This window comes from Motacilla alba, chromosome Z (genome assembly GCF_015832195.1).
Source record: "Motacilla alba alba isolate MOTALB_02 chromosome Z, Motacilla_alba_V1.0_pri, whole genome shotgun sequence".
Lineage (NCBI taxonomy): Eukaryota > Metazoa > Chordata > Aves > Passeriformes > Motacillidae > Motacilla > Motacilla alba.
The window spans coordinates 32,486,025-32,506,851 of NC_052046.1; the positions used below are offsets into that span (position 1 = coordinate 32,486,025).

Below are 20,827 nucleotides of genomic sequence, written 5' to 3' on the forward strand. Positions count from 1 at the left end.
TTGGGGAGATTTAATTTTCTTTAAGGTTATTTTTTGAGAGCTTTATCCCATTCTATAAATGCAGGTATTCCTGCATTTAAATGACAGTAAAGGGCTACCTGGCCAGGAAAATATTCTCAATAAGGATCTGAAGCCAAAGGAGATTTAATCTGAAGTTGTACCTTTAAGTGGTCTTGGTTTATGTGTGAAAGTATTGGAGTGTGGGGTTTCCAGCCCCGGATTGGGGTGACCCCAAAAGATGGAAAAGTCTCTCCTCCAACCCGTGCCTTCAAAGAAAGACTCAGTAGTCTTCTGTTATCCAGTCTCAAGGTTGTTTATTGTTGGTTATCTAAAAGATTCTTTTCCCTGAACTGCTGCGGCTCATTCAGCAGGTCAGACAAAGGCACACTGCCCTCCCAGGGGGCTGGTGCCATCTTTTATATCATATATTACGTGTTAGATGTTTATACTTTTTCCCCAATACCTACTATCTATATTGAATGGTGACTTTCTACTCTAAACCAATCTGTGAGTGCCAACATCACCAAAGACATGGAGGCTAGGAAGGAGAAAGAAAGAGGACAGGGCACCCCCAAATCCCTCCATCTTAGAACTCCTGACCCCGATGTACAAAACTTGGACCCCTGCGTACAAGGCTTAAAACCCCCCTGTACAGCACTCAAAAATCCTTCCTTTCACTTCGTGACTACTTCTACTACAATACCTAAACTTTTGTGTGTGGCTTGTAATTCTTCAGACAGAGTTGGTAATTTGCTCCATGGGCTAAGATCAAAACCCCACGTGTGTCTTTGGCTGCATGCCAGGGTCTCAGAGCCCCCTGCCAGCAGCTCGGGCCATCCAGGGCACCCAGAGGGATGTCCTGGGTTCCCACACTTATGTTACTCTCCTGTTCATTTCCTCTGTTTGTTCCATTAGAAAGATACTTTATCTTTCCTCTTAATTGAAAATGAACCTTATTTCACTTCTGTATACATTTAAAAACCACTTTGCCCTATGAGGCCGTGTTTCTAAGTAAACGCAATTTCTTTTTAATAGGAAAATGCAATACCTAGAACATAATGCAAAATTTTGGTCATATAGGCCCTTCTCTAACTTCTAACTTTATTTGTCTGCATTTGACTTGGTATTGATATGTTTTAATCTCAAGCATCATAAAATTGTCCCCACACCCCTTTACGTTGTTTATACTTTGTTTATTTAGTCTCAAAAAACCTCATGGTGCTGTGCTTTTATTCTTCATTCACCTGCGGGTTATCACAGAAATTCTTACATCTTATTATTTACAATTTATTAATATAATCCCTAGGCATAAACCTGACTGGAACTATTAATTTAAGGTGATGTCTTTTCTAAATTGTACTACAGGAATTAGGGGAATCTGTCTGTGCTTACTCTACTGAGCCCAAAATATTTTGCTCTACTGGTTATAGATATAGTTTCCTGCATGTCTGCCACTCCAGGGGTGTATTTGCCATCTATTAGCATATGATTTTGTACAGGAACTGGCAAGATTTCGTTTGTTTTTCATCCTGTAATGAATACCTATCTGCCAAAATATAGAAACAAAACTAATTTTCGCATTTTCTAGTGGCAAGTTGTGTTTACTTGTATAATCTCCTCTTTGAACTTGTATAATTTTCTCTTTGATGCAATTACATGAACGATTTTGCTGATCTTGCTCCATATTCTACAAAGTGATGGGTCATCTTGCTTTTGTCTGGATTTTCTGGGCTGGTAGTGCACCTAATGGTAGCATTCAGAATTTGTTTGCTTTGTAGGAGGGATGAAGTTGAATATATAGCCTATAGCTGAAAAGCAATGTGGTGATAGTGTGGAATTTAAAGTAGAATTCTTCTCATGAACTCTTGATGCTCTTGTCCTCTGACTGTTGTGTACCAATGTACTGCCTGGTGGCATTGAAAATGCTAAGGAAACCCCAAAGGGAAGGTGACACTATTTAATTTCTCTGTGCTTCACCTAATAGGCATTCTGTCTGCAAGAGCAAGACAGAATTCTCTTAGTCCCACAGGAAATAGAAATTTAAATTGTTCAATATAGATATAAACTTTGCTGGATTTAAATCCCTGAAATGGACGCATGTCATCTCTCTGAGGAGTCGGATCAATTTTCCACTGCTTGCGGTTTTATTGCCAGACTAACTACTGGTCAATCATTCTGAAATTGATCTGATTAATCTGAGATTTGCAGGTTTATTTCATAAATTATGTATGTGAACAAAGTCTGTATTATTGTTCTCAGTTCACCACATAAAGAGTAACCTATTTTCTGACTGGAGTAGTTGTGTTTCCAAGAACCACAAAGAATAAGATGGATTATTTTATTTATAGACTAAATAAAATAATTTTTCATTGGTTATATAAAATGGTCACAATACAGGTTAAAACTATATGTTCATACCGCGTATACAATATATATTCTTGTGCTGGGGATACATTTGGAAAGACATATAGAATTTACAGACATTCCATGTATAGTATAGACTATAAAGTGCTCTCAGGACAAATTAATTTCAGTAGGTGCAATTATACAGAGCCATAGAGTAATGTAATATTTCTAAATATTATTTTATTAGACAATAAATTAAAACTTTATAATTAGTTACTTGGTTTAAAAATTAATGTTTAAGCATTCATATTCTTACCCTGTTTCATGAACACCTGTGGATTTAGGTCTCTCATGCTCATCCATAATGGGTAAAAAACAACCTGTTGGTTTTGTATTAGTATTTTTTTCCACAGATAAATAAAATAAATGTCATTCTGTAGATGTAAAGAGAAAGTGAAGTGTGAGATGGATTGAATATCTGCCAAACTTACTGACAGATTACTGACAAAACTGAACTGTAACATTCTCAATATGACTGGTTACATAAAAACAAAGCTATTTAAGCAAATGAAACATTGTGGCTGATTTGACAAATATGTTGATTTTCAAATTCAGAGAAGAAAATACATTACTGAGAATGCAGTGAAAATGGATGAATTAAATTCTTTAAGCGTGTCCCAGTTGTATGACAAGATTCTCTGAAATGAATTGATAATGCCATAATCTATCAAAATGCCTAGTCTCTATTTTTGTGCAATGTATAATATCAGGTGTAAAATACAGTCTGAAAATATCCTGAACAGGAAAGCAATTAAAAGCATCATCATGGTTCAAACTGTCCAGAAAGAACAAAATGAGAATGCCTAAATTCTACCTCTCTATGTATGAGACAGTAATTAATACCAATATGAGAGACAGTAAAAATGTAGAGGGTCCATAAAATATTTTTGTAATAGGTAACCCAACCAGAATGCTTTAACTCTGCAATGTGTTATGTATTTCTTACTATGAACTGGTTTTATAAAAAAACAGTAGGCAAAACATAGATTGCATTATACATGCTAAATACGAATAACATTAATATTGATAGAGAGTTGTGGAGGACATTTATCTGTTCTGGTCAGATGGCATGCAGTTGACAGTGTGTAGAAAGACCTCACATCTTCTTATAGTCTGGAATTAAAACTGGACAGAGAAATTAGAGTTTGCTGGGTTGGGTTGCTAGATTAATGCTGGCTGTCTCTGGTTTGGAAAACTAGCTACGCATGATGAATGGTGTCTGATAGTGCAGGCAATTACAGAGGCACAGAACAGACTTGAAAATCAGCTGGAAAAAAAAGTACTGTGGATAAAGTTGTTTGAAAACAAATTGCCATGTTATGGAAGCTGGGTATATGTAGAGGTGTGTATTATTTAAACTTGGGTTGATATTGACTAAAAATAAAAACATGTACCAGCCTAGACCTGTAGCTCCAACTGTGGAGGTGTTACCTTGTCCAAAGAAGTTGTTTGCAATGAACAGCTTGCCTGCAGCAGAGCAATTTTGAGCAGGTTTAAGTGGTCTTGCAGCTTGCACATGGACAAAAGAAGAACCAAAGTTTATGGACCACGCAGAGGGGGAGGGAGAGAGAGAAAGGGAGAGAGGGAGGGATGGAGGGGTTTTTTCGGTGCTAAGATTCTGAAAGTTTGCAATGTTCTCACAGCCTCAGCCATCTGGAGTTTCTGCATGGAGCTTCTGCTGCTTTTCTTCATACTGTTTAGTGTGTTCAGCTTCCTCACTCACAAGGGTGTGTTTCTACCTCATGCAGCAGTGACAATCAGCAGCTTGTCCTTGGGCCTCCATTTTCAATCTCATTTGTATTTTCAATGCCATTGCTACTATGTGCTGCACTGCACATCATAGGAAGATGTACCTGGTAGCAAGGCACAGGTTGCCCAAGTTCTCAAGATAAGTTGATAACAAGCAAGGACTGGGGACAACAAATTTAGCTGGTGGCAAATATAGCCTAATCTGGGAGTTGCCGCCATCTGGGTGACCCCAAGATGTGTTAGAAAGTATTTTTCCCAACCCAGCTGTCAAAGAAGGAGTCAGAAGTCTTCAGCTGTTGTTCTCAAGGTTGTTTATTAATTGTTATGTAAAACACTTTCTGTCTGGCCTGCTGCGATCAGTTCAGCAGGTCAGCCAAAGGCACACTCCCCGCCTACGAGGCTGGTGCTATCTTTTATACTAAAAACTACGTGTACTATATTTACAATTCTGTTCCAATATCTATCACCTATGTTAGACAGTCAGCTTCTATTCTAAACCAATCTACAAGTGCCAACATTACCCAAATCATGGAGGCTAGAAGGAAGAAAGAAAAAGTACAGGGCACACCCTGAGTCCTCCATCTTGGAGCCTCAGACCTCCATTCTAAAATCCCCAAAATTTCACTTTTCACCCTGTGACAACTACTATTATGCTACTTAAACTTTTGTGACTTGTAATTCTTCATACAGAGTTGGTGATTCGCTCCATGGGCTAAGATCAAAATTGCACGTGTCTTTGGCTGCATGCCAGGGTCTCGGAGCAGGGGCTCGGGCCATCCAGGGCACCCAGAGGGGTGTCCTGGGTTCCAACAGCCTAAGGCCTGTGGCAGGTTTCTGCTGATGGCAACATCATTGTTAATACGAAAAGTCACTCGCTATTTTTTTAGGTTACTAATTAAATAGAGTACTAGGCTTCTATCAATTTCCTCAGCAATAAAGGTAAAACCAAGGTCCTTATGTATCCCAGGCCTCTAGTTCTGTAGACTAGACTATAGAATTCCTTTATTCTACTTCCATAAATTTTTCATACTCAAACCTTTGTTTCTTCAAGGAATTAGTTGTCAAGACTTTTTTGAGATAATGTGAAAAGCTGCACTTAGTTTATGTAAAGTATTGCTTGGAGATGTTGTACTTCCATTTCGAAGTGACGATGGTTGAATAAAACTTCACAGAATAAATCAGCATTTATTTTAACATTTAAATTTCTTGGATACATTTCAGGCTGTTCTGCTACTAAAGGCTGAGACAGCTTACTTTAACATAAACATTGAAGCATTTTTTGATCTATTTGCAACAACTGTAAGTATGCATACAATATACTCATATTGGCAGAAGGAATAACTCTCTCCAAAGACCAAGAGATCCTGCCTTTTGATGTGGCTCATAATGTTCTCTAAAACTTTGCCTTTTTTCAGTTCTAACCAAGTAACAACCATGTATGAATGTGTGTTTATATAGTATGTATTTTGTTACAGAGACAGTCCAAAATGATAAATCAGTGACTTATTAAATTTAGTTTTTGGTTGGTTTAGTTTGATTTATATGGTTTCATTTTCTTTCACTCTGCTTTGCTTGTTTTCTTTATTGTTCCATTTTGTTTCAATTGTTATTGTTGGATCTTGTTGCTGAGTTATAGTCAAAGTATGTTTTCTTCTGCAACATGGGGCTATAGGAGCCATTATGTGGGTGTAGAAATGAGATTAATCAGTGTTATGATACTAAATGAGCAGAGTTATTTCTTTTTGTGAGAAAATATGAAGCCTACTCATTCAGCATTTTAGTGGTATCTACAACACTTAAACACATTTTTAAATACACATCTGCAGTCTTAGTGAAATAAAATCTCAAGCAAACAGTTCATTAGTGATAAATGACAGCACATTTCTCTGCACAAGAAACAGCATTTCCTGCTCATCTGCTTACATGGGAAATGATTACTCTCTTTGTTTAAAGAAGAAACCATTCCTGTGGAAAAATTTTGCAAATTCCAAAATCATAAAAAGGAGGATATTCATTTAACAGTGCTTTTATTAATTGATAATAAATAAAAAGTACATCTTATGTCAGATGATACCTATAACTTAGCATTTTGCAAAGAGATAAAACTGAATTATTCACTGCTTTTGGTATGTCAGGTCCTAACAGTTTTTTTCCAAGGGTTTCTGTTGAAGTTTAATAATATAAATAGGTTGGTACTTTCCATCTTCCATTAAAAACGCCCATCAGTCACAAAGCAAAATGAAATTAACATCAGTGTGATTGGTGTGTCCATTGAACAATTATTAATATTTCTCTTATAAAACATGTTCATAAACTCATGTCTGATGCTGTGGAAGTATAATGTTCTTCACTGTTTGTTCATCTGAAAAGTGGAGAGTCACCCCTAAATACCACAAGTCAGAGGATGGGAATTTCATTCTTGATACTAAGTACCATCAAGTAAATTTTTTAAATATAATTTTACTTCTGGTGGAGTGGAACAAGTGCAAGGGGCTTGAGGGAGAGAAGTGCTCCTTTCTTTCCATCAAACAAGGTATTCTGCAATAGTTTTATTTCACATGTGCTGGTAGGTCTAAATAATATGAAATCAGAACTGTTCTTAATGATGTCTTTACATGACAGGCACCTTGCTAGCTAGCACCAATTAGTAAAGTTAATGGCCATGGTCTTCTAGCTCTAAAGCTCTTCCAAAGCATTAGCTGAAGGCAGAAGTACTCGAGGGATCTGACTCAGAAAGGGTGGAGGGGTCAAGTTTCACAGTGATCTGAGAATTGATTGTGATTTAACACTGTGATGGACCTGAATAAATTCACTGAAATTTATTCACTGAGCTGAATAAACATGCAAAGCAACTTTACTGGGGCTCTGTTTTCTGCATATGAACACACCTGAATATTTACTAACTGCACTATTTAAGTGTGCAGCATTTTTTGTTGCGTATCCTGACTACATGACTGGCAAAATTCTCCAGTTCCCCTGCTTCTGTTACTCTTTCTTTGTTCGACCCACTATGCTGTTCTACTTAGGTTCTTATAAACATTTTCTGATTTTGTCTTCATGCCCACAGCCTTCCTCTCTTCCCTTTTGTTTCAAAGTATCAGGAACAAATTTTGTTAACATTGTAGCAATTATGAACAAAGAGATATGGAAACATCAAATATGAAATTTCATTTAATAGCTGCAGACTTTTGAAAATTTGAACTCAGTGGATTTGGAGCACAGCAATTAAAAGCCAGTTGGCTGACTTCACCATTAGTTTCTTCTTATTGATAATGCATGCACCCTGAATGGAAGTTTGATTTGAACTTACATAAGCTTTTGGTGACTTTGTTTCACTACACAGTGAAAACTGCAGAGGGCTAGGCAGCATCACTTTTGTATGCAACCCAGAAGTAGCATGCAGCTTGCTTCTGAGGACAGCACCCAATCTATATTAAGTTGCATCAAAAAAAAATTGTAATATTAGATACTCGCTGTCATTTGATAATAGAATTAGACATTTTTATAAATCGCAAGGCAGTGTAAGTTCAGTTAATCTTTTGTCATTTCCAATATTTCCTGAATGAATTTGCGTCTGCAAGAGCTTTTGTTATCTGAAAATCCAAACCCATTATTTTCTTTCCAAGCAATGAATGTATTTAACATGAACACATTAATGATTTGGTGAATTCATTAATGAGGCAGTGTTTCAAGGATTGAAGAACTAAAGCAACTTTGTTGCATAGTTACAAAAAATTATCTGTTATAAATATTATTATGGCTTCTGTATAGTTGCAAAAAACCACTTAAAAAGGACAACAATCCTGCCGCTTCAAATTTAGGCAAAGCAAGGCAGCTTATCCATGAAATTCTATTTCTTTATCTTTGTGGTAGCATGATGATACAGAATTTTGTGCACTTATGAATAGTTAAACAATTTTTATTAAAACTTTACCTGAAATTCAACTGAGATTTCTGTGGAAAACCTTACCATAGAAGCTAGAGTACTAACTTAGACTAGTAATATGCAACTGAAAATAGTTTCTTCAAATAAAGAATACTTCATAGGTTTATTAACAATCATGGTGAAATCTTTATTGATGATAACTCTTCACTCTTCATTGGCTTCAAAAATAGGTCTTGGAAAAAGGATCCTGCAGAGGGAGTCAGATCCCATCTGAGCATTTCAAGTAGTTCTAAAACCATGGAGATTAGATCTGTTCCTTGAAGAGCAAACCAAAGCTGTCCACAGTCAAGAGATCAAAATAAAGTAAGATTAAATGGTATTAAAATAGCCAGACTCTACTGGCAGAAACATCTATGGATTTAGAATTAGAAAACTTCATATCTAGATCAACCTACACAAAGAACATGTGCCCACTTAAGAAATGGCGCTGTAAAGCACTATTTCCACACTTCTACCATGTTTAAGCTGTACAAAGATGTATAAAGAAGACATTCCAAAACTTATTTTCTCCTGACCCTTCTTCCTTAAAAAGCCTATGTACTCAAAAGACTGATTTTGGGGATATAAGACATCTTCACATTCAAAAAAATAGGTATGAAATTTTTTTTACTTACCTGTCTATTTTCAGCAGAATTCATAGGAGACCTTGTGACAATAATGGCTTGAGAAACTGTTTTTACTTCAGGCTGGGTATTTTCAAGCAACGGAAACATATCTCTGTCTTGGAAAACAGATTCCCAAAGATATTTAGAAACTTAATGATTGTTGATACCAACTGAAGGTAGGTATTTCAATGCCATTAGCAATCTCTGATTCAAATGACTCTTTGCTTTCATGAAACCATAACTATTGTAGCAGAAGTGTGCATTTAAATGCACACGAAGATTACATTACACATATTACATTCAGACTAGCTGAATTCAGGTTTTTATAATGACTATAGTTAAATAATATTTCCTCATATTTCCCCTTTTATTTTCCCCAAAGATGTTAGAATCAATATTTAATCTCTTTGTTTAAGGTTCTTAATTTTGTGAATGTAGGTAATATTTGTCACAACAAATTAAAAAAAAAAGGAGGATGGAAGTGAAAGCTAAAACAATTTGATGCAAAATTAATTTAACTAATTTAGTCAGAATTTCTAAAATAATTAGGACAAAATAGATGTTTTGTGTAAATACAACAGCAATTAAAAATTAGGATGTATAATACTTAGGACATCTCAGCACGTATATGTAAGCTGTATTGAAGCTGTATTGCAGAAGGATACTAACAAGTTTTTCATCAACTAATTTCTGTGCAACACAGTGAAACTTAACAGGATGTTGACTTTCATCTTCAACTTTTTGAAAATTTTAATGTAAATACTGACGGGTTGGTTGAACTGGTATCTTTATGGACAATTACACAAGTCCTTTAATCATAAAACCTGGTAAGCAAGAAGTAACAGAATGTTAGAGAATGTAACAGAAGTAAGTTGAGTTTATTGAATGGTGTTTTGCAATTCATTGGCTAATAGGTATCAAGTCTTGCTCTTTTTTAGGAAATGTAAGATGTGAATATCGGTACTGACAGCTCTTGTAAAAAAAAAAAAACTCTTTTGGAAAAAGACATGGTACTGGTAGAGCTCTCAGATCTGAATTACAGAAGACAGAGTGCATCTTGGATCAATGGCTAACAGCCACAACAAATAGGAAGAAGGAAAAACCTGTAAGAAAGTGGTGCCTGGCCAGAGAACTGTTCTTACCTGAACTTATAATTTCCAAAAATATACTTGCTGTATTTGCTCTTCATTCCTCCCCCGGACCCATGTGCAGAATCTATCGCCTGGGTTTGTCGAACTTCATGAAGTCCACATAGGCTCATTCCACAGGCCAGTCCAGGATGCTCCAGGGGTCATCCCTTTCCTACAGTGTGCTGGCTGCACCAGTCAGCTTGACATCATCTTCAGGTTTGCTGGCAGTGCACTTGATCACGGGTTTGCAGAACGGTTTGGGTGCAAGTAACCTTAAGATCATGTTTTCAACCACGCTGCCGTGGGCAGGGACACTTTTCACCAGACCAAATTTCTCAGAGCACCATCCAATTTGGCCTTGAACACTTCCAGGGATGGGATATTCACAATTTTTCTGGACAACCTGTCCCAGTGCCTCACTACTCACACAACAAAGAACTTCATCCTAATATCTAATCTAAACCTACTATTTTTTAGTTTTAATCCATTCTACCTTGTCCTTACATGCTCTTGCAAATAGGCCCTCTCTGTCTTTCCTGGAGGTTCTCTTCAGGTACTGCAAGGATGCAATTAGGTCACTCCAAAGTCATCTTTTTTCAATTTGTTTTGTTGAGCAAAAAAAGTTGTCTCAGCCTTTCCTTGTATGAAAGGTGCTCCATCTCTCTAAATCCTACTAAGTCTAAATCTAAATCCTGTTATCTATGCCACTGATGAAGAAATAAAATAGCAATTGTCCCAGTCTTGAGAGATAGAGCTTTTTACTGGTTTCCATTTGGGCTTTGAGCCACTGACTTTATCTCTCAGAATGTGGTCATCTAGCCAGTTCCTTATTCCTCTAACAGTCCATCTGTAAAGCCCTTATCTCTCCAAGATATGGCCACAAAGTTGTGGAAGAGCCATAACCAAGGGCCTTGTGCAAGATGAAGTAAATGACATTCGTTCCTCTTCTCAACTGATGCAGTCACTCCACTGCAGAAGACTGCTGGGTTAGGTGGACACAATTTGACATTGTTGAGGTCCTGTTGGCAGTCCCTAATTTCTTCCCTGTATTCCATATTCTTCAATATAAATCTCAGGAAGATCTGCTTTGTCACTGTACCAGACATACAACTGAGGCTGACTGGTCAGTAGCTCTCAGGGTCCTCTTCTTCAACTCCTTTTAAAAATAGAATGTGTGATTCTTTTCCCAGTCACTGGGGACTTCTCCTGAGTGACAAAACTTTTTAAGTATGACTGAGATTGGCTCCATACCCACACCAGCCTATTAACAGGATTTCTGTCTATGCACCCATAAATTTTGCAACAATCTTGTAGTAATGCAATTATGTGTATAGCCTTCTTACAGTGCTTAATTTGGTTAGATTTATCAGGAGACCCAAAGGTGAAGTACATTTATACAGGCACACACAAAGACACTAAGTGCATAAGCCTGTTTTTCATAAGAATCCAGGTTAAAAATTTATTGTAAGAAGTTAATGGTGAAAATATGCACAGAGTCTTCCTGAGCCAAAAAGAATAGATTTTACTGGTCTATTTTTTTTCCCCCACTCCCTTTTACTTTGAAGCAGGAACATACATTCTTTCAGACTTTTTAACCTTTCATGCAAGTATGGGCAGCTTTTAAAGACTGGTATAATTTACCCAAATTCCATGTTAAACCTATGTGTAAAACTTACAGTAAGAGCACTAAAATATTGGCAGATGTAGTTCTTCCTGTTCCCCATTCAAACCAATGTTCTGGTTTGAATTTCATAAAATGAATTTTGAAAGAGCCAAATACGACCTGAATTATTTTCTCAATTAGGTTGAACTGGCTAACAGGGATAGAGTACAAGATAACATTTTTTTTTTTAAAAAAAGTATGCTCAAATTGTTTCAAAATATAAAGTATACTAAAATATGGAAGGTGAATGTATTTATAGTGCATTTAACTGGGTTTACTTACCAGTGAAATTGCATATGTGTCTTTTCTCTATATTTGTGTAATTCATGTTTCATTTCACATGTATCTTCTACAAAACAGGTATCTAAAAAGCAGGTAATTAGTTAATGATTAGATGCTAATAGAAATTAAATGTTATCGTGGTAAGGTGACAGAAGTTTCTGATGTGATTGTCTCCCAAACCATTCTGTCAATCTACCATAGTGTACAATTTTGATGGACTTTAATTATGTAATTTTTTTCATTAACCTTTCAAAGACAATGAAAAAACACATGTAGTTTGGTATGGTTTACATCATTTGTCTCTGCAAATCTGGAAGTACTTATTTATACTTTGATGAGGGTATCTGCCCAGCCTAGACCCATTTGGTATGATGCTGTTTTCTTACACAGCTGCTTCACAGTGAGGCAACAGAAAGTCACTCAGAACAAATCTGAGTCACTTTCTGAAAACCTGGCTGGTGCAACATTTTGTGGGTGCAAAGTTTTGCCTCTGATATCTGCTTGCCAAAATGTCCATGGATGGGAGGCATGCCTACATTTTGTCAGTTTTGGCCTCAGCTGAATGTAGATGTTAAGCACAGCAGAGTTGCTCCTCAGTGACTTTTGTTTAGCTCACCTTTCTAGAAATAAGGCACAATTAATTGTTTGAAGATCCCACATGAAATATGCCTGCACAAAAATTGAGTGATCCATCTGAGAGGACTTTATGGCAAGAGCTTATAGACTCTTACAGCTTATAGATGCCACAGTGATGAAAAATTTGCTGTGCTTCTGGTTTTGTGCGAGCATTGAGAAGGATTTAGTGATTTTTCTATTTGGCTTCAGTGCCAATCTACTTCAGTTGCTCCTCCTTGCCTATGTCTGTGTGTCTTACTCTCTTATTCTGAAATACCTGGAAACAATGGTCTTTAATTTGTTGACAAAGGCCACTAATCCATCCCATTACCATGAGCTATGTTATATTAAGAACTAGGATGCCATTACATCAATCCTGTAATCATTTTTATACTTAGTATTGTATATTTTAACAGCTTCTATGGCAGCCAGTATTTCTTGGTCATTGATGCCATACTGGAATTATCTTTGACCTCATTCTTTGTTGACATGCTTGTCAGTATGCACTTAACAAGAAGTTCCTTATTTTTGAGCTGCAATAAGCTGTAAATGAACAGTGATTTTCTGTTTTGAACCATGCTTCTCAGTTTACCCCACTGGAGTATGAAAACTCTGGAGGGCAACTAATAATGTCATGATTAGTAATTTATGTAGTACATTTTTAGTCTTTGGCTTTTTGTAGTCAGGCTCTTCAGTAATCAAACTGTGGCCTCAGTGAAAGATCTAATACCATATATTTAATTTCTCTTCTCCTCAGCAATTTATTTCCTGTCTTCATTTTCATCTCTTAGAACTTCTGTGTGTATTTCACCATGGTTGTAAATTTGTCCTGTGACAAACCCAGCAGGTTTGAACACACCATCAGATCCCTTTGACGAAGCTCTTTGGGTGCTGTCACCCTTCTCTGTCTAGTGACTTGCAAATTCTCTTGAGGCTTTATGTGGAAATTTAAAGGCCACGCCAGAGATTGTCTGCCAGTGTTTTCTAAGCTCTCCCTGCATACAGTGTGATCTGAACACTTCAAATGCAGCAAACTAATGCCCATGAGAAAGGATTAATATTTTATAGTACATTCTCATAGGTGAAGGAGTCAGTAGCATTAGAAAATGAAAACATTTACTTTTTATTTTGACTAATTTTTCTTGGAAGGAAAGGTTACTGCACAATAAATTTGTGATTGGGACTTGAATTCTGTTAACTTTGCTTAATGCGCCTGTATAAATATTGATCCCTTCTTCCTATTAATTATGTAAGCAGTGGATGACATAAATAATGGTTCTTGAAATAGGTATACCTGATAACTACGCCTCACAGCTGTATGAGTAAACTTTTCAGTTAAATACAGGCAAATACTGAAAATTAAACAGCAAATTGTCATGGTAGCAGAAATCTGGAATGGCAAAAAGTTAACCTTTTATATATATATATGGTCAAAAATATTTTTAAATAAATGTATACTAATTAATCACAGTGTGAAAAGACAGATGATTAAAATAGTTCACAAAATTCTGCATTTCTGCTGTGAATGCTGGGTATCAATAGAAAGCTCACTCAGTCAAAGAATGAAGTTAATGAATATAGACCTAATCACAAAATGTGGACTGAATGTTAGAAACATTTCACAAAAACTGGCAGTGGCAAAATGAATGCTGCCATTTTTCATAGTCAGAAAAAAGGGCATGATCCCATCATCAATGTGTTTGTAGTAAAGTAAGAAAAGCTTTTAATTAAAAAAAAAAGGTGTAAAGTTGGTACTTTGAAATATGACACCTCATTTTTCATTGCACAGCAGACAGGTTAAGAAATGCTGATGGTGTCCTTCTGGTGGTTTTGCTTTCCTTCATTTGATTATGGGTAATTTTGACTTGATCTTAACTGTCACGGGAGTTGAAGAAAATAATTTTTCAATGTTTTGCCTACAGTGGACTTAACAGGCTTTTCAAACTGTTACATCCTTTGCTCTTGATTGTAATATGTAGTTCAAACAACACCCAATCATGACATACCAGCTGACAAAAATTTTGCCTGGTGATTGAATTTTGCAGTGTTTTAGCTTCTTCAATAAATTCTACAATAAAATAAAGGAGATAGCTGCTGCTGTCCAGTAGCCTCCTCTCCCTAAATACATGTTTTGGTTATCAGGGTTGTTCTGCTTGGCATCTGACATCTGACTTCAGGAGCCTCTGATGGCTTAAGACCCCTCCTACGACGTGACAGCTGCCTCTCACATGAGCATAGTGGAGCAGTTCTACTCTGTCAGAAGGGATGAAAAGCCTCAGGCCTGTGCGTGAATGTCCTGGTCGTTCCCTGGAGGCAAATTTTCACACGAGCCAGTTGTGTAAAGGAGGACATTGGCATGATATAAAGCACTATCCCACCTCATGGCATCTGTTTCTTATCCACCTGTTCCCTTATCTGTCTCAAACCCAACTTGTAGCCTCTGGAGATGAGTGCTCACCTCCTCTGCATCTCTTGGTTACCATGTACATCTTCAGCAGAGCACCTGCTGCTTTTGCAGAAGGCTGATTGTTTTGAGTCATTAATCATTAACATTTTGGTTCCTCAAAGCTCTGTAACAATGGATGTAATACAAACTTGCCCAACCCTTAGACAACCAGCGTCACCAGTATCACTTAAGGAGAATGGGAATGGTGCCTACACAGACAGGAAATAGTGTTAAACAAAAATAGGCAGCATAAAGGGTTAAAAAATTGTGTAGTTTGTGAAGTTTGGGCTTTACTACTTGGTAGAGAGTTGTTGTACTTTCAAGGTGCTTCCAGGTAATTTCAGAAACAATAAGATACCGATAACCTTCAGGAATATCCAGTTAGACATATAGTCCATCCTGAGGATTCTCTCTAGTGGGTATTGCTGCCAAGTCTGCTTTGCCAGCAAAGTAGAAGATACACAAAATTTTTAATTCTGTCACTCAAGCTCCAAATGCTCTTCTGTGCTAGTGGTCAGACATGCCAAGTGAATGAGTCACAAACACAAAGACCATGTAGACAATTTTTTATAGTTTGTTGGGATCTCTTTGGGTACCTAAAATTAGCATTTGAATTCTGTTTTAGACACATTAGCACATGGGTTTATTTTCAATCCTGCTGTGTTCTCATATGTTCGTTTAAATTCTCTCTGGGTTAAATAGGCTTAAAAATAATCTGTAACATGTACTTAGATAAATAAATACAATATAATTTACGGAATTTTAAAATAAATATATCACACAAATTCTCTATTTTGCCACTAATCTTCAGAATTGCTTTTGCATAATGTTTTTAATTAATAATTCTTTTTTATTCCCTCTCTTTTTGCTATGTTCTGATTTTGGCTGCGACAGAGTTAATTTTTTTCAGACTTGCTGGTATAGTTCTGTGCTTTGGATTTGTGATCATTTAGATTTAGAAACACTGTAACAATTCAGGCGTGTTTTTGTTATTTTTGACAAGTGCTTACACAGAGCCAAGGCACTTTCTGCCTCTCAACCCACCCTACCAGTGGGCAGGATGGTGCACAAGGGCCTGGGAGGGGGCACAGCCAGGACACTGACCCTAAGGACAATTCAGGCCAGATGGTGTCATATTCAGCACATAAAGAGGATGAAACAAGAAGGAAGGAAGGGAGGGCTATTAGGAGTGAAGGCATTTGTCTTCTGAGTCAGCCTTATGTGTCACGGAGGCTGACTTTCCTGAAGATGGCTGAACACCTGCCTGCCAAAGGCAAGCAAGGAATTGATTCCTCATTTTGCTCTGCCTCTGTACATGGCTTTTGCTTTCCCTATTAAACTGTCTTTATGTCAATCCACAAGTTTTCTCACTTCTATGATTCTCTACCTTTTCCCCTGGAGGGTAGCGACTGAGTGGCTGCACAGGGTTTAGCTGACAAATGGGGGTAAATTTCAACAGCGTAGGTTAGGAAGGGTGTTAGGACAAACCAACATTTCTTCCTCTGTAGTGTAGCTGATCTTGGGGAAGGGGATGGCATCTTTTGGAAGTGTTAAAGTTTGCAAACACTCAAATGCAGGACAGAACTCTCCTTCTAGCAGCTATCACCCTGTGTGATTTTGGGAATAACAGCAGAGAACCATAGGCTTACTGTCAATACTTTTATAATCTCTATCAAATCTCTCCCCCATCCCACTGAGGGGAATGAGTGAGTGGCTGCATGGGCCTGACTTGCTGGCTGGACTTAAACCACAATGAGGCTGCATAGCAGTATTACACACATAATGAAGATATCATGATATCAAAATATGATGTCATGTCAGCCTCCGCAAGCATCCACTTGCTTCAACTCATGACTGCTTTTTTATGATCTTTGGAGATGCATCTAATGTTCAATTTCCAGATTGATGAACTACCAAAACAAAGCTAATATCAACTAAAAAATAGCATTTGCCAATGCAATACAAGATATCCGTGCCTAGAACTTGACTGATTAGTGGCTTTTGCTGAGTTAACTCAGTGTGGAAGGCTAAGTACTTTGCTTAAAGTGAGTAACAAAGCTATCAGAACAGATATATGACAGCATATATTTTTTTTAATAGATCAAGGAGAATTTTGAAATTGTGTCACCACTTAGTGTTGTAAACAAATGGAATGACAAATCCACCACATACATGTATTTTCTTTGTGTGCTTTTTCAATGCATATTTTTAATCTTACATGACAAAACTTACTACTAATTAGTGCATGGAAGATTGTCTAGCTTCTTACAACACTTGACAGAGAAGTCTTACTCATATAAAGATGCAAACAAAAATAATTAATTTTATTATTAATTATCATTGATGATAATTAATGCATTAATATAGGGGGAAAACTGGTTGGTGAGGATGAAAAATGAATGAGCTGAGGAAATACACTATTTCAAAATCAGTGAAAACTGAAAATCAGTGAAAATGTATCATTTTCTATTATGGAGAGTCAGCACTCTCTATTAATGTAAAAGAATCAAACAGGCTTGACTAGCTGAAGAGCTCTGCTGATTAGAAGGCGAAAATAATGACAACTTATTATCTGAGGGATTTTTAATCCCATTTAATACTGATCCTTCATTTTGTGCAATAACTGTAACTCAATCAATATATTGTGAGATTTATGCAGATATACTTGCAAATAATCTTGACAGAACATTACAAAAAACCTTAATATTTCCATAGTAGAAAAGAACAAAATCTTTCAGCATATACAGATGGGTTTAATATATGTATGAGACAATAAAAGTACTATAGATGCTTCAGTGTTTAAATTTTTTTTTTAATTGTAGGAATTAAAACTTTAAAAATTTTTTTTTGTTGTTTTCCATTTTATGTTAATTTTATCAGGCTTGTGCATGTGCACCTGGAGCTGATAAGGTGTTTGACAGCCTTTGGGTAACCTTCCATTTTATTTTCTGACATCAAGCAATTCTTTCACATTATACATTGAAGTTGTTTCCACTTCCACCTCAATATGTACTGTATCTATTGAAAGATAGTGGGGTACTTTGCATTTAAGCACAAGTTTGGCTTCCTCAAATGTATAAGGTTTATTTAATCCTGTTTCATTTTATGTCATTTTACCATTCCATCAGTCTGGTTTATCTGAGATACTCTTAAATTTTAGAGCTTTCCATTTATTGAATTTAAAAGTTTCCTCTTATTCTCATTATTGGAAGTTCTGCAGATATTGACATGTAATAAAACCTGTTGCTGTTGTAGCCTTCACCAATTTTAGCACACTAGTTGTCACAGCTTTCTAAAACTCATGCCATGCAAAATATATTTATCTCAAATAAAGACTGATAAAAAAGTACTGAGCAAGAACAGATAAGGAACTCATCTCACATCTGAAACCCCAGATTTTTGAATATTTGAACCTGGAAATCAAAAAGTGACTGTCCAGAATGCCAAGGCAGAAAGTTGACATGAATATTAATATATTTAGATGGTATCCACAGAGATTTGAATGCTGTTTTCTTGGCTGACTCTATTGTAGATAATATAAAACCACAGGGATTTATACATAATAGTAATATTAAGCTTAAAGTTACAAAACAACAGCAAATACTGGGATCATTATAAACAGATGTAAAAATGGAGCTTTATGGCTTACACTGAAAACGGTTTTTGTTCGTATTTCTGTATACAGGAAAAAGAAAATTTCAAGAAAGCAAAGACTGGAAACAGAATTTTGGGATAGCTATTGCTAGCCAAACTACCTAAACAGATTAAATTTAAAGGCTAGATTTCCTAAAGTAACTTACTTACCAAGTGATAATGCTAGTGCATGCCAGCATGAAATTAAAAAAAAAATAAAAAAAAAGAGAAACAAAAGACTTATATAATTTTATAATAGAATGTTAAAACACAATCTGTGGGATCCCAATCCAGTATATGCATCTTAACATTTCTATAATCTTTTTTTAAAGAAGTGTAAATCTGTGACAGTGTTTGAGGGAGACAGAAGAGGAAGGCCAGTGAATAGAGCTACTTTAGCCACCTACCTTGAAATCTGGAGAGCCTTGTTTAGAAATTTTATTTCTAAAATGTTCCTGAGCACCCCATCCTTCTTCCTGGTTTTTCAAGTTTCACTGTGTTATCCGCTACTAAGAACTGTAGGACATAATTAATAAATGGATTATGGGGTTTTTTTAACTCGCAAAGCACCAGTAGTGAAAAATTAGAAACACTTGTTTGCCAGTGATATCAGAAGCAAAGGATGGCTTCTGGTATGTATACACTGTTTTCCAATTCTTTTCCCTCAAGTTCTGAGATCTTAAGGCAGGTCAAGTTATTTATTTGTTTCCCAAAATGACCCAGTCTTAAAACTTAAATTTCTGGGGGTTTTATTTGAGATTCACGGAACAAAACTTAAAATTAACTCCACAGAAAATAACCTAATTAGAAGGTTTAATGAAATATTATATTTACCTTTTTTGCTCACATGTATGCTCTGTTTCCTGTTTTTATATTGTGCGTTCAGGAACTCCTGCAGTGAGATAATAAGAGTACTACAACATAGAAAGATTAAAGAGCTCAATTCTTTCGTCCTTCTACAATTTCTGTGTGTGTTTAATACAGTCCATAAATACGCTGTATGCCGGTAGCCCACAGGGACAGCATAAGAATACATGCCGTTCCACCTGGGTACCCCCAGAGCAAACTGCAATAGAGACCTGGCAGGAGTTCCCTCCTGTTACCCATGTTATTGGACTACATAATTTTTGAAAAAATGGATTTCTGAAAACATCTTAAGATCTGTCTACTGTGCCATGGTATCATTGTTCGTGCAAACTTGGGCTGGTTTTATGTTATGATAAGTGTGAGTACATTGTCAAGACAGATCAAAATTATTCCAGATTTTCAATAATTTTTGGTTGATAATTTCTAAAAATGATCTGATCATTATAAATGTGAACATTTTCATAAAGTTGTATGAGATATCTGTTGCTAGCTACCTCTTGAAAGAGCCGGCATGATTTGGTAGGGCACCACTTGAATCTAACAGCTCTTTTCCCATTCTGTTTGGGTGATAAAACTCAAAGCAAATTAAAGTTTAAATACCCTTTCTTGCATTTTACTTCAGGAAAGCTTTTAAAAAACTGGTTGTAATGGATTCAATCTTAAAGTTATGCCTGAAGAAATATGAAATTTGGCTTCATGAATTACTCATACACAAAATCAAGTGAAATCAGAGCTCATGAATTATTTACAAAGGCTAGCTGAAAATCAATAAATTGCTGTAATGCATACATAAGCACTTTCTCCTAGTCTGTGATATGCTGACATCACAATTTTTTTTTTGTGAATGAGAGCTCTGCCAGTTTGAAATTAAAAAATCACTTGTCCTTGGAGTTTATTTAAAAATGTCATTTAAATATTTTCATCTATTTGAAATTAAAAAAAATACATTGATAAATGCAGACAGATGACCATACCAAGTTATGAGGAAAACACTGCAAGAATGTGGCTAACAGCTCCAGGTACCCTTGGAGATTCAAATTCTTATTAGGTTAAAAATACTTTGTGAAAATTATTAAATGCTAAGTAAAACTTGTGAAATGAGAAAGAGGCAAAATGCTAATATTAATATTTAATGTAGTAAAATTAATTTCCAAATTAAGGACTAACCATCACCCATCTGCCAGAGAGATAAGCAGTCTTTGTATACAGAAGCATTTGCAAATTAAGTTGGCCTAAGATACTAAGTTTATCTCCTTTTAGAAGAAAAAAGATAGTAAGTGAAATTCAGTTTCTTTGTGAGTAGAAAACTGTTTTAATAATATTGTGAACTAACAAAAATTTAGTTTCTGAAATAAGCAACATTTATGCACCTAAATAGTCAGCTTTATGGTGCAATATTGTGGATGTCTATTAAATCCCAAAACAGTCATTGTCAATAAATGATAACAGAATTTTGTCCCAGTGCAAGCTTTGAGCAAACCTGTG

At 36.1% G+C, this 20,827-nt stretch overlaps 1 protein-coding gene across 1 annotated transcript in view; it reads left to right on the plus strand.

Moving 5' to 3' along the window:
- PRR16 (proline rich 16) overlaps positions 1-20,827 on the plus strand; it is a 237,739-nt gene that overhangs the window by 201,030 nt on the left and 15,882 nt on the right. The window lies entirely within an intron of this gene.